The sequence below is a fragment of the Lissotriton vulgaris genome, chromosome 5 (assembly GCF_964263255.1).
Source record: "Lissotriton vulgaris chromosome 5, aLisVul1.2, whole genome shotgun sequence".
Lineage (NCBI taxonomy): Eukaryota > Metazoa > Chordata > Amphibia > Caudata > Salamandridae > Lissotriton > Lissotriton vulgaris.
This window is the reverse complement of record NC_141693.1, coordinates 706,291,475-706,305,530: the sequence shown is the minus strand read 5'-3', so window position 1 is coordinate 706,305,530 and position 14,056 is coordinate 706,291,475. Positions and strand designations below refer to the sequence as shown.

General features: G+C 48.1%; 1 protein-coding gene and 2 pseudogenes across 1 annotated transcript in view; all 3 read left to right on the top strand.

Annotated features, from left to right (window-relative positions):
• Positions 1–14,056, top strand: part of LOC147711417 (polycystin-2-like protein 1) — a 3,079,390-nt gene that overhangs the window by 1,463,419 nt on the left and 1,601,915 nt on the right.
• On the top strand, positions 376–2,247 carry LOC147711419 (uncharacterized; annotated as a pseudogene).
• The window catches only part of LOC147711418 (uncharacterized), a 70,655-nt pseudogene continuing 67,164 nt past the window's right edge, over positions 10,566–14,056 (top strand).

Here is a 14,056-nt window from a genome sequence, read left to right as displayed (position 1 = left end):
AAAAGGGGTCACAACCCCACTATTCCTTCCCTGATAGCCATCCTGGAAAAGGATGACTTAGATAAGGCAAGTGCAGTTCCCTTAGAAACAGGAGATGGAGTGAACCCCCCTGAGAATGTGGACACCCCAGAGGTGGATGAGGAAGAAGGAGAGGAGGAAAAAGAGGACTCAGAAGTAGATGAGTCACTTCAGGATCAGAGGGGTAACCAGGTACATGTTGGCAGGCTTAACCAGTCCAACTTGGACCTACATGGTAATGGAGAGGGCCAGCACCTCCCCAGACCTTTCACCATAATTCCCTTGGGTAATAGAAGAGTGAGATCCCCTTCCAGGGAGTCTAACATTTCTAGTGCCTCCAGGGAATCTCAAAGGGGAATGACTTCCCCCCAGAGGAAAAAGCATAGTGCCAGGATGAGGGCTGTCCAACTTCAGATAGAGAGGGAGGAGATAGCCTTGGCTCAAGCTAAACTTGCTTTAGCAAGAGAACAAAAGTTGTGTGGATTAGATTCCACTGGTGGCAGAAATATTCCTAGAGAGAAAGACAGGGGCTATGACAATAGAAACCTGACAACAATTGTGCCCCCCTACAAGGAAGGGGATGACATCCACAAATGGATGACTGCTCTAGAGAGAGCCTGCATGGTACAACAGGTTCCTCAAGATCAGTGGGCTGTAATGTTATGGTACTCGTTTTCTGAGAAAGGGAGGGATAGGCTCCTCACAGTTAGACCTGAGGATGCCAAAAACTACTCTGTCCTGAAGAGTGCTCTTATTGAAGGGTTTGGCCTAACCACTGAGCAATACAGGTTGTTGTTCAGAGCACCCAAAAAGCACAGACTCAGGACTGGACTGATGTTGTTGATTGTGCCACTAAGGCTCTGGAGGGTTGGCTGCAGGGAAGTAAAGTCTCAGACCATACAAGATTGTACAATCTTATAATGAGAGAGCAGATCCTTAATAACTGTCAGAACCAGCTGTTGCATCAATACCTTATTGACTCTGATCTGACCTCTCCCCAAGAATTGGGAAAGAAGGCGGACAAATGGGTCAGAACAAGGATTAAGCAGAAACCCCAGAACCATGGTGGTGATCACAAGAAAACAGACCAGAAGGGTGGGGATAAGAAAGAAAAAGAAAAAGACCAGAAGTCTTTTTCAGGCCCACACAATTCTAATAAGGAGGGTGGTTCCCAGAATGGTAACAAAAACAAGAAGAATGATGGCCCAAAGAAACCTTGGTGCAATACTTGTAAGTCCATTTCCCATTGGGGCAGTGAATGCACCAAGAAAAATCCAGTCCCTACCACTGCAGCTCCTAAAGCACCTGCACCCCCTAGTGCAGTTAGCAGTGGTAGTACACAACCAAAGGGTTTAGTAGGGTTGACCCTGGGTACTGAGATGGAATCTGGCCTAGTCAGAGTCCCTACTCAGGCAGTTCTGCTCTGTGATGTGGGCCTATGATTGGCCACTACTGTGAGTCCCGGTAACTTGGGCAAGAATAGGCAGACGCCTTTGATTAATGAGAAACTGGCTCAGGCCTACAGGGACACAGGTACCAGTGTCACTATGGTGACACCTGACTTTGTGGACCCTGGACAAATTGTACTAGGTGAAAATTACCTAGTGACCAATGCAAGCAATGCCACTACTTCACATAGTGTGGCTGTTATGAACTTCTCCTGGGGAGGGGTAAATGGCCTAAAGAAAGTTGTTGTGAGTGCAGACCTCCCAGTAGACTGTCTGTTAGGCAATTATCTGGAAAACTCAGTTTGGTCAGAAGTGGAGTACAGGACTCATGCAGAAATGCTAGGGATTCCAGCACATGTCCTTGCAGTGACAGGGACTCAGGCTAAGAATTGCCTTCCTGGACCAGTGGTGGATCTTGGAACAATAGACCAACCACAACCCAAGAAGAAGAGCAAGAGGGTTAAGGCTGTGCCTTCCCACTTGCCCCAGGTTGAGGATCAGACTTCACAGGAGGATGATTCTGCAGTCCAAGAGGAGACTGTCTCTTAGGAACTTGAACCTGATCAGGTTGAGTTTCTGGGGACAGGGGGACCCTCAAGGGCAGACCTGAGGCAGGCCCAATTAGATTGCCCTTCCCTTGAACCCCTCAGGCAGCAAGCTGCTGCTGAGGCTGCAGGGAATGCTCAAGGTACCCATAAAGTGTATTGGGATGATGGGCTCCTTTATTCAGAGGATAGAGACCCCAAGCCTGGTGCCACCAGGAGGTTGGTCATACCTTTGAAATTTAGGGGCTTCCTTCTTACCTTGGCCCATGATATTCCCCTTGCAGGACACTTAGGCCAGAAAAAGATTTGGGACAGGCTTGTTCCTCACTTTCACTGGCCTCATATGTCAGAAAATGTCAAGGAGTTTTGTCGCTCCTGTGTCACTTGCCAAGCCAGTGGTAAGTCAGGTGGCACAACAAAGGCCCTCCTGATACCACTACCTGTGGTGGGGGTACCCTTTGAAAGAGTTGGAATAGATATTGTGGGTCCCATGGATCCTCAAACAGCATCTGGGCACAGATTTATACTTGTGGTAGTGGATCATGCCACCAGGTACCCAGAGGCAATTCCCCTGAGGACCACAACAGCACCTGTTGTGGCAAAGGCCCTTCTTGCAGTTTTCTCAAGAGTGGGTTTTCCAAAGGAGGTCCTTTCAGACAGAGGTACCAACTTCATGTCTGGATACTTAAAAACAATGTGGAAGGAGTGTGGAGTAAACTACAAGTTTACCACACCCTATCACCCACAGTGCAATGGGCTTGTTGAAAGGTTCAACAAGGCCCTCAAGGGAATGATAAAAGGATTACCAGAGAAACTTAGGCGGAAATGGGACACCCTTTTACCCTGCTTGCTCTTTGCTTACAGAGAGGTCCCACAGAAAGGGGTTGGCTACAGCCCTTTTGAACTTTTGTTTGGCCACCCTGTGAGGGGTCCACTATGTTTGGTGAAGGAAGGATGGGAGTTACCTCTCAAAAAGCCTAAGCTAGATGTTGTGGACTATGTACTTGGTCTCCACTCCAGGATGGCTGAGTACATGGAGAGAGCATCCAAAAACCTGGAGGCCAGTCAAGAATTACAGAAAGCTTGGCATGACCAAAAGGCTGTTCTGGTGGAGTACAAACCAGGGCAGATGGTGTGGGTGTTGGAGCCAGTGGCGCTAGCAGCACTCCAGGACAAATGGACTGGACCCTACCCAATTGTTGAGAAAAAGGGAGAAGTCACCTATGTGGTTGACTTTGGAACCCCTGGGAGCCCCCACAGGGTGGGTGCTCCATGTAAATCGTTTGAAAGCATTTGTGGACAGGGAGGAAATGAGGTTGCTCATGGCCACCGATGGGGATCAGGAGGAAGAGAGTGACCCTATCCCAGACCTGCTTTCCCAGAACCCTGATGATGGTTCAGTTGATGGAGTAGCCTTGGCAGGCAGCCTCACTGAGCAGCAACAGGTGGACTGCAGACAGGTGTTGCAGGCCCACAGACACATGTTTTCACTCACACCCAGTCAAACTAACTGGTGCACCCATGAGGTGGACACTGGTGACAGTCTGCCTGTGAAGAATAAAATCTACACGCAACCTGACCATGTCAGGGATTGTATAAAGGCTGAGGGGAAAAAGATGCTTGAGCTTGGAGTGATTGAGCCATCTGAGAGCCCATGGGCCAGCCCAGTAGTCCTGGTGCCAAAACCTCATACCAAAGATGGAAAGAGAGAAATGAGGTTTTGTGTGGACTACAGAGGTCTAAGGGGCACATGCATCAAGCACTTTTGCATTCGCAAATGGTGCGATTCCTTAAAATCGGCCGTTTGCGAATGCAAAAGTGCTTTTTCAGATGCATCATCATTTCTGAATGGAATTCGCTGATTTTGCGACTTTCCAGAATGCGAATGCATTTAAGGAATCGCAAATTTGCGATTCCTTAAATGCAATGCATCATTCAGAAATGAAATTGCGAGAACAAGGTTTGGAAGTGCAAATTACCACGAGGTTGAACCTCGTGGTAAATTGCGAAAAATGTTTAAAATGTACTAATTTACATTTTAAACGATGTCATGTTACAGACACACATGTCCTTAGGACATGTGTGTGTGAAACATCCATTTCCAATTACATTTCGGGGGTGCAGGGGGGGGTCCTTTGGACCCCCCCCTGCACCCATGAAATTTTCTAAGTGCCATTCGCAATTTCCATTGATTCCTATGGGCCTTTTGGCCCATAGGAATCAATGGGAATTGCGAATTCGCAATTTTGAAGTCACAAAATATTTGCGAGTCGGTAAAAATTGCGAATTTTACCGAATCGGAAATATTTTGCACTTTCCATGATGCATCCCGTTTTGCGAATCCATATTTGCGATTCGGTAAAATTCGCAAATTTGGAAACGCAAAACGGGAGTTTGATGCATGAGCCCCTAAATGCTGTCATTAGGACAGATGCACATCCCATTCCAAGAGCAGATGAGCTCATTGATAAATTGGCTTCTGCCAAGTTTCTGAGCAGATTTGATTTGCCAGCTGGCTACTGGGAGATCAGGTTAGCTGAAGAGTCAAAAGCCAAAACAGCATTCTCTACCCCTAGTGGACATTATCAGTTTGTGGTAATGCCCTTTGGTTTGAAGAATGCACCTGCCACCTTCCAAAGGTTGGTGAATCAAGTCCTTGCTGGGTTGGATGACTTTTGTGCAGCATATCTAGATGATATTGCTGTCTTTAGCTCCACCTGGGAGGATCACCTGATCCACATGAAGAAGGTTCTGGAGGCCCTGCAGCAGGCCTGACTATCAAGGCTACTACATGCCAGATAGGGCAGAGCAAGGTTGTGTACCTGGGCCACCTAGTAGGTGGGGGTCAGGTTCAACCATTGGAGAGCAAGATCCAGACCATACAGGACTGGGCTCCTCCAACTACCCAGACACAAGTCAGAGCCTTCTTGGGCCTGACTGGGTATTACAGAAAATTTGTAAAGAACTATGGGTCTATTGTGACACCATTAAATGACTTGACATCCAAGAAGATGCCAAAAAAGGTTCAGTGGACAGTTAGCTGTCAAAAGGCATTTGACGACCTGAAGAAGGCCATGTGCTCTGCACCTATCCTGTAGAGTCCTGACTACTCCAAACAGTTCATTGTACAGACAGATGCTTCTGAGTTGGGGGTGGGAGCTGTGCTTTCACAACTTAATCAAGATGGTCAAGACCAGCCCATTGCTTTTTTTAGCAGAAGGCTGACCCCCAGGGAGAAACGTTGGTCAGCTATTGAGAGGGAGGCCTTTGCTGTGGTTTGGGCCCTGAAGAAGTTGAGGCCATACTTGTTTGGAACTCACTTCTTAATTCAGACAGACCATAAGCCCCTCTTGTGGCTAAATCAGATGAAGGGTGAAAACCCCAAACTACTCAGGTGGTCCATTTCCTTACAGGGGATGGACTTTACAGTGGAGCACCGCCCAGGGACTGACCATGGTAATGCAGATGGTCTCTCCAGGTACTTCCACGTAGAACATGAAGACTTATCTGGTCAAGGTCAAGTTGAATGTCCCTGCGTTTGGGGGGGGGGGGGTTATGTAGGAGAGTAGGGTCCGCTATCCTATGATCACCCCAATTTTTGCTTTTTGCTTCACTGGTTTTTGACTGAATGAGGCTGTGGGCCTGCTAATCAGACCCCCAGCCTGCTGTTCTTTCTCTAAATTCACATTCTAAATTCACATACATAACCCAATTGGAACTGGACTCCTTGTCAGCCCCTGTACCAGGCACTATAGGTGCTCAGGGCATAGGTGCCGCTAAGGCCTACCAGGGGCTGCAGCATAGCTTTTTGCCACCCCTGGCTGGTTCTTAAATTGACACAACTGGCTGATCACTCAGCTGGGGCAAGTTGGTGTAATCACCTCTTGCTTAGATATAGTATACCTATATCTAAACCTATATCTGGACACATATAAACCTGTGAGTCACTCCTATGAAAGGCCTTATCAATCCTGGAGGCAGAGTGCGTGGTTTAACGTGAGATGGTGCTCGAGCATGAGCTGAGCCTGTCTGCAGCTGTCGGGAACAACTCCCTAAGCTGTTCCGGGATAATGCCAAACCATATACTATTAAGTGCATTATAATCCTCGCGGTTATATGTTAACTTTGGTTTGGCTTTATCAAAACATGTCGTGTAAGGTGTCACACGATTTGGAATACTATCCCCTCGACAGTCCTGTCGACGGGGATAGGATTCCACCCCTCTAGAGGGAGAAGACATGTTACTTTACTAAAACAAGGTTGATTTTAAAAGAGCCTCAGCATCACAAAATGGACGCTTCTGCCACAGACACGAGTCTGACCTCCTGCTGCTGACCGAAACTCAGCCGAGGAGGCCTGGACAAAGGCTTTCCTGTCGCGGGGAGGTGTCACACCACCCCAGACAGGAGATAGTGGATTGTAGCAGGGAGGTTTGAAAGAAACCAGACACTGCCTGGGGAGCACAAGGCTTCCCCTTGCATAATCCGGTCAAACCGGTTCTGGGGCAGACCAGCCCCAGTCCCAGCGCGGCCTGGACAAAGGGAAAGGGGTGTAACCACCCCCTTCCTGGGTCCCACCCATAGGAGGGGACCTAGCAGGTAATCCAGCCCCCTAGATTTGGTATAAGAATGGGAGCAGTGCCAAAGCACTCAGATTATCCTGATGAAACATAAGAAACGAAACTCTGGACCCTTTGACATCCTTCTCGACGTAGAAGACTGAAGCATCTCCCTTGTGGTCAAGGAGTGACCACCCTGTGCAAACAGGCACCATCCAGCACCTCAACCCTTGCTTTGTTGCAGTTCCCGCCAGAACTCGAGCAACAGAGATCAACGAGATCAAGCGTGCCTGCCCAATCCACAGTCCCTGCAGAGCTGAGACCCGTGGAGGTGACCTGAAGCGTGGGGCCCGCCATCTTGGAAAGTCCACGAGACGCTGACCGTGCAGCCCACGAGTGACCCTCGAAGCTGTACATCGGGTTTTGAGAAGCCCCAGCCCTGAGCCTCTATTGCACTGAAGCTCACCCCTCTACACTCACTGAGTGCTGCGTGGGGCCCTTCTGCTTCTTTTGGCTCAATGCGTTGGCCCGGTCACTTGCCCGTTGGCTTGTGGCCCCTGTGCCGACGAACTACGAAATCTAAGTTGTGATTCTGGTTGCTCAAGACTTGCACCCACTCCTCTGAAAAGGAGCCCCCGCTCTGACCGTCCTGGTCCAAGTGCAACGCCATCTTTGAATCCTGCGTGGGTTGCCCTTGCCAAGGGTTGTTTGCTCCGATCCGGAAGCCAACACCACTGGCAGCGAGAGCCTGCGTGGGACAGCTTGTGCTCCACTCCTGGACATCCTCGGTGCCCCAAAGTCCAAGTGGCAGTGGAGAGAAGCGACCCGTCAGCAACCTGAAAGCGCCCAACATTGCCTGGTTCCTTCTGGTTCCACCCTGGTCACTGCAAAGTGACCCAGACTCTGTCCCCTCTGCTTTCAGATCATCTTTAACTTAGATCCACCCTTGGATCACACCGGACACTTCTCGTCTCGACGCCTGCAGCATCTTTAGCTCCAAGCACCAGCAACCTGTGTGACAAAACCCGACATTACTTCACACCTGTGCACCCGCTTCCTTTGGGTGAGGAAACTCAGCAACGCTGGTGTTCCCACACTGGTACTCACCTCTAGTGTATGTGTCTTAAGTTTGGTCCTTCTAGGTTGAGCGGAAGTATCTTTAAACAGTAACTTTATAACTTTTACGCACCATTGACATTGCATTGATGCAAGCCGCGCTTTAAGCGCTGCACCCAAATCCCGCGGGCTTTTCCCGACTTCAGCATTGTTTGTCCCGACTGCTCCCAGCGATTCCCTAGGCCCTAGTCCTAACCACTGTTCGATTGGTATCTCTTATACCACTTTCCTAATATATGGTTTGAGTGGCCACCCGCCCTCATCCATAATTGTGCAACTTTGTATGTTTAACTGTGCTTTTGTTTAAACGCTTGTGCCTCTAGACTCCTAAAGAGTATAGAGGATTATTCTAGTAATAAATGCATATATTTTTATAATATATAACTTGTGTGGTGTCCTTTCATTTGATATTACAGGATTGTGATTGGTAAAACAGCTCGCTTAACACGACCTCTTGAGTTAAGCCTTTAAGGCTGCTTAGTCCATGCTACCATTAGGATAGCTTGTCTATAAGGTTGACTTACAACCAGACACCATAAGGGTTGTTTGGACTGATACAAGGTGGTTCCAGAATTGGAAACATCATATATCAGGCCAACTTCTCACAAGAGTAAAGTGGCGTAGAGTGTAGTGGCATAAAGTACAGTGGAATACAGTTGAGTAGTGTAGAGTGGATTGGCATAATGTGAAATGGCATAGAGTACAGTTGCATAGAGACAAATAGCATAGACTAGACTGGCATTGTGTGGAGTGGTATAGAGTGTAGTAGCGTAGAGTGAAGTGGCGCAGAGTGGTGCAGAGTGGCATGTATTTCAGTGGAATAGACTGGAGTGGAGTGGCCTAGAGTGGAGTGGTCTAAAGTGAAGTAACGTAGAGTAGAATGGCCTAGAGTAGCATAGAGTGGAGTGATATATAGTGGAATGGTGGGAAGTAGCCTGACGCCCATGGAGTAAGCAGCTCTATCTGGAGCTCCTTGAGGCCAAGCCCCATCTGGCACCATCCTGACCTCTTGCGCTCCCGCAAGAGCCTGAATACATTGCTGGGCACTGCTGGAAACGAGCCCACTTGCCCAGGAGCAATTTGGGTGGCTACAGGCTGCAGAATTGACAGTGTAGGGGGATCTGGCGGATCGTCCAGGCAGCAAGATGGTGGCGATTGGAGACTGCAGACAGAAGCCGTCCTGATTGCTTGTGGTCCTGAAGGAGCCCAAAGCCCTTGTGGTGCCCTGACAGTGCAGGGACTAATCGGCTGTGAACCACACTGGTGACTACAGGCCCTATGAAAGCTAGCGGTGGAGAGACTGGTTGGGGCACTTAATAATAAGATGGCAGCAACTGCTTATAACAAGTGAGTCCTAAAGGCACTCGTCGAACACCTGCTTGGTCTGAACAGGCGGTGCAGGCTATCCGGGAGAGGGCTGCCGGGAGAAGAGAGGAGATAGCTGCAGGGAGGTACGGTTGATGAGAACGAGAGTGAAGAGGCCTTCAGCTGCAAGACCCCGCAACAGGCTGAGCACTGGAAGCGATCCTCTACAGTGGGCGCCGCCTAGCTGCAGTGCTGACCCTGAACACTGTAGACCTATCGGGGAGGCCCCTGAGCTTGATATTCAATGATCAGCCCTGAAAGTGACTGTGGGTGCAAACTAATGAAGGTGGCGAGGAAAGGGGGCTTGGCACAATGGTCATCCTAGAAAGGCCCAGGAGGAAGAAGCACCGACGTCCAACCACAAACTTGACCAGCCTGCAGGTAGGAGTGAGAAACATGAACAGAGACGCGGTAATCGCTGCAGAGGCTGCAGGCCCCGCAATACTACCAGAACTGTGCAGTGAGCTGGCTAAGACCGGAGCGGGCACCACGATGATTGAATCCCTGTGAGCGATAAAGGCATTAGCTGTTGTCCCTTAAACAAACCCTAGCGAGTGACAATTGGTATAAAATAGGGGGAAGAGGAGCCCTCGCTCTGTGAAACCTGGACCTAGCAAAGATTCTGCACATGGATCCTATATACCTACTAGCAGAGCCCTCTCCCTAACAGTTATAATCATCTGGAAGGGAAGATCTTGGGCCGACATCCTGCTTACTGCCTGGCTTGCATGACTTGCCTGCAACAGTGACGCACCTAGGCAAATATACTTTCGATTGCCGCTTACTGCCAAGGGAGCCTGTGAACCTGAGAACTGCTGCGCCCAGCCAGGAGAGGCCACTACAGAGGACCAGGTGGCATAGTAAATTGGGTTAACTGATAGAATCACTTGTGTGAGTTCCCACCAAATAGCCAGAGCTCCAACCTTGCAGTTAAGAGCACTCCCCAGGGCACACCTACAGCCGCCAGAGCACATATCTGGAGAGTATCTCAACATCTAGCCAAGGGGACGGAGGGCGACCAGGCAGTGACCAGACATATATAGTGACAGGGAGAGACTACAGCTCATAGCTCCCGGAGATGATGGGGAAATACACCAGAAAGAAAGAACCAGAGCAGGGGGAACATAACACGACTATGGGTGCAGAAGCAACTAGGACTGCCCTGATGACGAAAAGTACTCCCTGCGACCCTACACTGCAGGATATATTGCAAGCCATCATTGCCTTCAGAGAGGCCTTAGAAGCCAAGATTGACACTATTGGTACTGACCCGTCTCTGCTGAAGTACAACCACAAAAAATTTGCGGAGAAAGTTTCCACCAATGAACGTACGCTGGTGGAGATTCCCCCAATTATGATCACGATATAGAAAAGGCTCACAATTATGGAGACCAAAGTGCAGATCCTGGAGAACAGGACAGAATAGGCTGAAAATAGATCACATTGCCATAATATCAGCGTTGTGGGTATGCCTGAAAAACAATAAGGTACTGATATGGTGCAATTTATGGAGCAATGGCTGAGAAAGGTTTTGACCCTGGAGGGCCTCTCTGCATTCTTTGCAATGGAAAGAGCCCATCGGATGCCAGCAAGGCTCCTTCCACCAGGTGCTCCCCGCAAATAATAATAGCAAGACTTCCTCACTTCAAGAATCGGGGCTATATCCTGGCACAGGTACGTAAGATGAAAGAGCTGAGGGTTGACAATGCAACCATCCATACCTTCCCTTAATTCTCCAGGGAGGTTCAGAAACGCAGAGCATCCTATCAGGAGATAAAGCAGAAGCTGTGACAGCTTGGACTCCAACACTCATTGATCTTTTCAGTAAAACTAAGAGTGGTAACACACGATGGGGCACAGTTTTTTTAGTATCAGCAAGAGGCATGGGACTGGCTGGAGTCCCGGAAACAACCAATATCAGAAGTGTGAGGAGGAGAATGGCAGAGGCAATGACAGAGGAGTAGAGGGAACCGAGGTGCACCATCTAGAGCTATAGCCAGCCTAGGGGGCAAGAAAGTGATGAAGGCAATAGCACAACTCAGCATGGCCAAGTGGATGGAGAGACATCGGAACATAGTTCCCTTCCTCAGGACTCTGAATCAGACCCAGAATCGAATGCCTCTGAGAGTGCAAGCTTGGAGATGCCTGTGGTCACCCTGGGCACAGCGGACAATATAATATTAGGCAACGAAAGCTTGACCAGACAGGACTTCAGAATCAGGACAGCGAATGTGGATAAACAACTCACCCACAAGAGCTGATGATAAGATTTGAGATCTGAGCAACCTTTTGAGCAATGCCCCACACTATTGACTATTTGCTGGATGGGGGCTTGGTCGCTGAGAAGATGTATGGACGCCCCTCTATGCGGCGGAACTCTGTGGGAGTTCTGTCACGCACTGTGAGAAGGTGGCTTGGTACATGCTGTCCACTAGTTAAAGTGGGCACCCAGTATAAATCCACACAATCCTTATGATGTATGAGGTCAAAGATAACATTTATGAAAGCTATACTAGTGGTAGCTATGGAGAGCAGACTTCAAGTTTAAAGTTGAAGGAATGTAAAGCAGCTTGTTTTACCAGAATATCACCTCCTGAAAGACTAAATGAAGGAGAAACACACAGTAGTTATATAAAAATATATATTTATTAATATAACACCCACTACTATCCTCTACACGAGGATAGAACACAAAGCACACAATTAAAGATCAATAGAACAGTCGTAAGTTGCACAATACACAGTGGGCTCTAGGAGGAGACCAAACCATATATTAAAATAGTGGTATAACAGCCACAACTGAGATCAAGACAAGGTCTGGAGCACATAGAATCCCTGGGATCCCAAGGAACCACCCAAGGTGAGTAGACAGGGACCCCACGGAGGCCGGTTGCAGTGTGGGAACTTGACCGTGGGCTCAGTACAATTCTATGGGATAGTTGCTGCTACACTTTTAAAGTTTAAGGACCCGTGTAGGAGGACTTCGAGCAAAGCCTTTGGAACTAAAGAGTTTGAAGAGCCACCCGTGGAAACCATAGTACCAGAGTTACCTATCCCAGGGGAGCTGGGTGCATAGGTCTGAAGTGGCGTCGGAAACTCTCATCCTTCTCAATGGAAGGCTGTGAAGAAGTACTGCTGCCGTGAAGGGGAAAAGGGTCCGGTAGAATCCAAGCCAGTATTCTGGAAGAAAGGAACCTGAAAGCAGAAGGGACAGAGTCTGGGCACTTCAGAGTGACCAGGGGCTCGGGAAACAAATGCCCACCCCAGACCCCAGTCTATCTGCTTTCTCCCTTAAATTGACATACATGTACTTTGGTACACTTCAGATTGGATACTGGGGTACCCTTATACGTCCCTAGTATATGGTACACCATGTACCCAGGGCATAGGTACCCCAGAGACCTCTCATGGGCTGAAGCATGTATTATGCCACCTATGAGAGGCCATGCAAAAGGGAACTCAAGGTATGCTACTGCAGCCCATGTAAGATGGTACTTTCACCACTTACATTAGATATGGGTTCACTATATCTAATTGTCACTACACTTCAAAATCACGGGTAGCTCTGCATTCAGTACAAATGGTGTATAACCTCCATGTTCCTTAGATAAATATAAGAGTTCTATTGCCCTTCTAGGTCTTGTGTAGGTCCTTATAAACTGTGAAAAAATGCTCTCTAATTTTTAAATCCAAAAACTCGTAAAAATTGGGGGAATAGCTCTTAAAAAGCGCACTCTTTTGTAATATCCGTAAGTAACCTGGCGCCATAGACACCCTCTTACATCGTGAGAGTTTACATATGCATATGGATAGCTCCAACTTGAATTTTCCACCCCGGGAGATACATTCAGCAAGGGTATATAATGTATAATGGAAGCTGACCACCAGTAAATTCGTAGATTGGGCAGAGCCAAACCTCCATGTTCCTTAGATAAATATTAGAGTTTTATTGCCCTTCTAGGTCTTGTGTAGGCCCTTATAAACTGTGAAAAAATGCTCTCCAATTTTTAAAACCAAAAACTCGTAAAAATCGGGGGAATAGCTCTTAAAGAGTATAAAACCTTAGGGAAGCAAATCATCGTAATTATATTTACTCGGCCAATCAGGGTAAGATGTAGGTTATCCAATCTCTTGAGTGATTTTTTCATTTCAGAGGCGCCTGGATCGAGGTTTTCTTTAACTATCTCGTCAATCTCAGCGTTTATCACAACTCCCAAATATGCTGTTTTTTAACAACTCTTTTATCAGTACTTGGGGCAAAACAATTAACAACTATTTGTGTTTTGTCCCTATTCAGGGCTTAGCCAGATATCAAGCCAAACCTTTGGGCCTCGATTTCAATTGTGTTCATAGCCATGTCAGGTTGTGTAGTGAAAGCGCAACATCGTCGGCATAAGCTAAAACTGTTTCTACGGGACCAGTGTCAAACAGAGGGGGAATATTCGGTGCATGTTCCAGATGTTTCAGGAAGGGGTTAATATAGATGTTAAACAGTAACGATGAACAGGGCACCCCTGCCTTGTGCCTCTAGCTATTTTAAATGCCTCCATCAGAACCCCATTCACTAGCACTCTTGCCTCTGGATCTTTGTACAAGGCTTTCACTGCTCGAATAAACTGCTTGCCAATCCCTTTCCAAGACATAGTGGCCCTCAAGAATTGCCAGGAGACCCTATTGAACGCCTTCTCGGGCATCCAGGAAAATAGCGGCCATAGGGTCACCTACTACTTGTTTCACGTCAAAAAGTGTAATGATTTTCCGGACATGCCCAATAGTGCTTCTACCGGGGACAAACCCGTGTTGCCTTTGTGAAACAATCTTCTGGATCACAATGCCAAACAAGAGGCCAACATTTTAGAGTAAATCTTCACATCCCCGTTAATAAGGGTTGTTAGAAATGGGGATCTCTGGTTGGCTAAGGCTTGCGCCAAAGCCAGGCAAAGACCACCACTCTAGTCAGGGCTTGGGAGTTACACGCCTAAGATAACTCCAGCTCACCCCCTTGG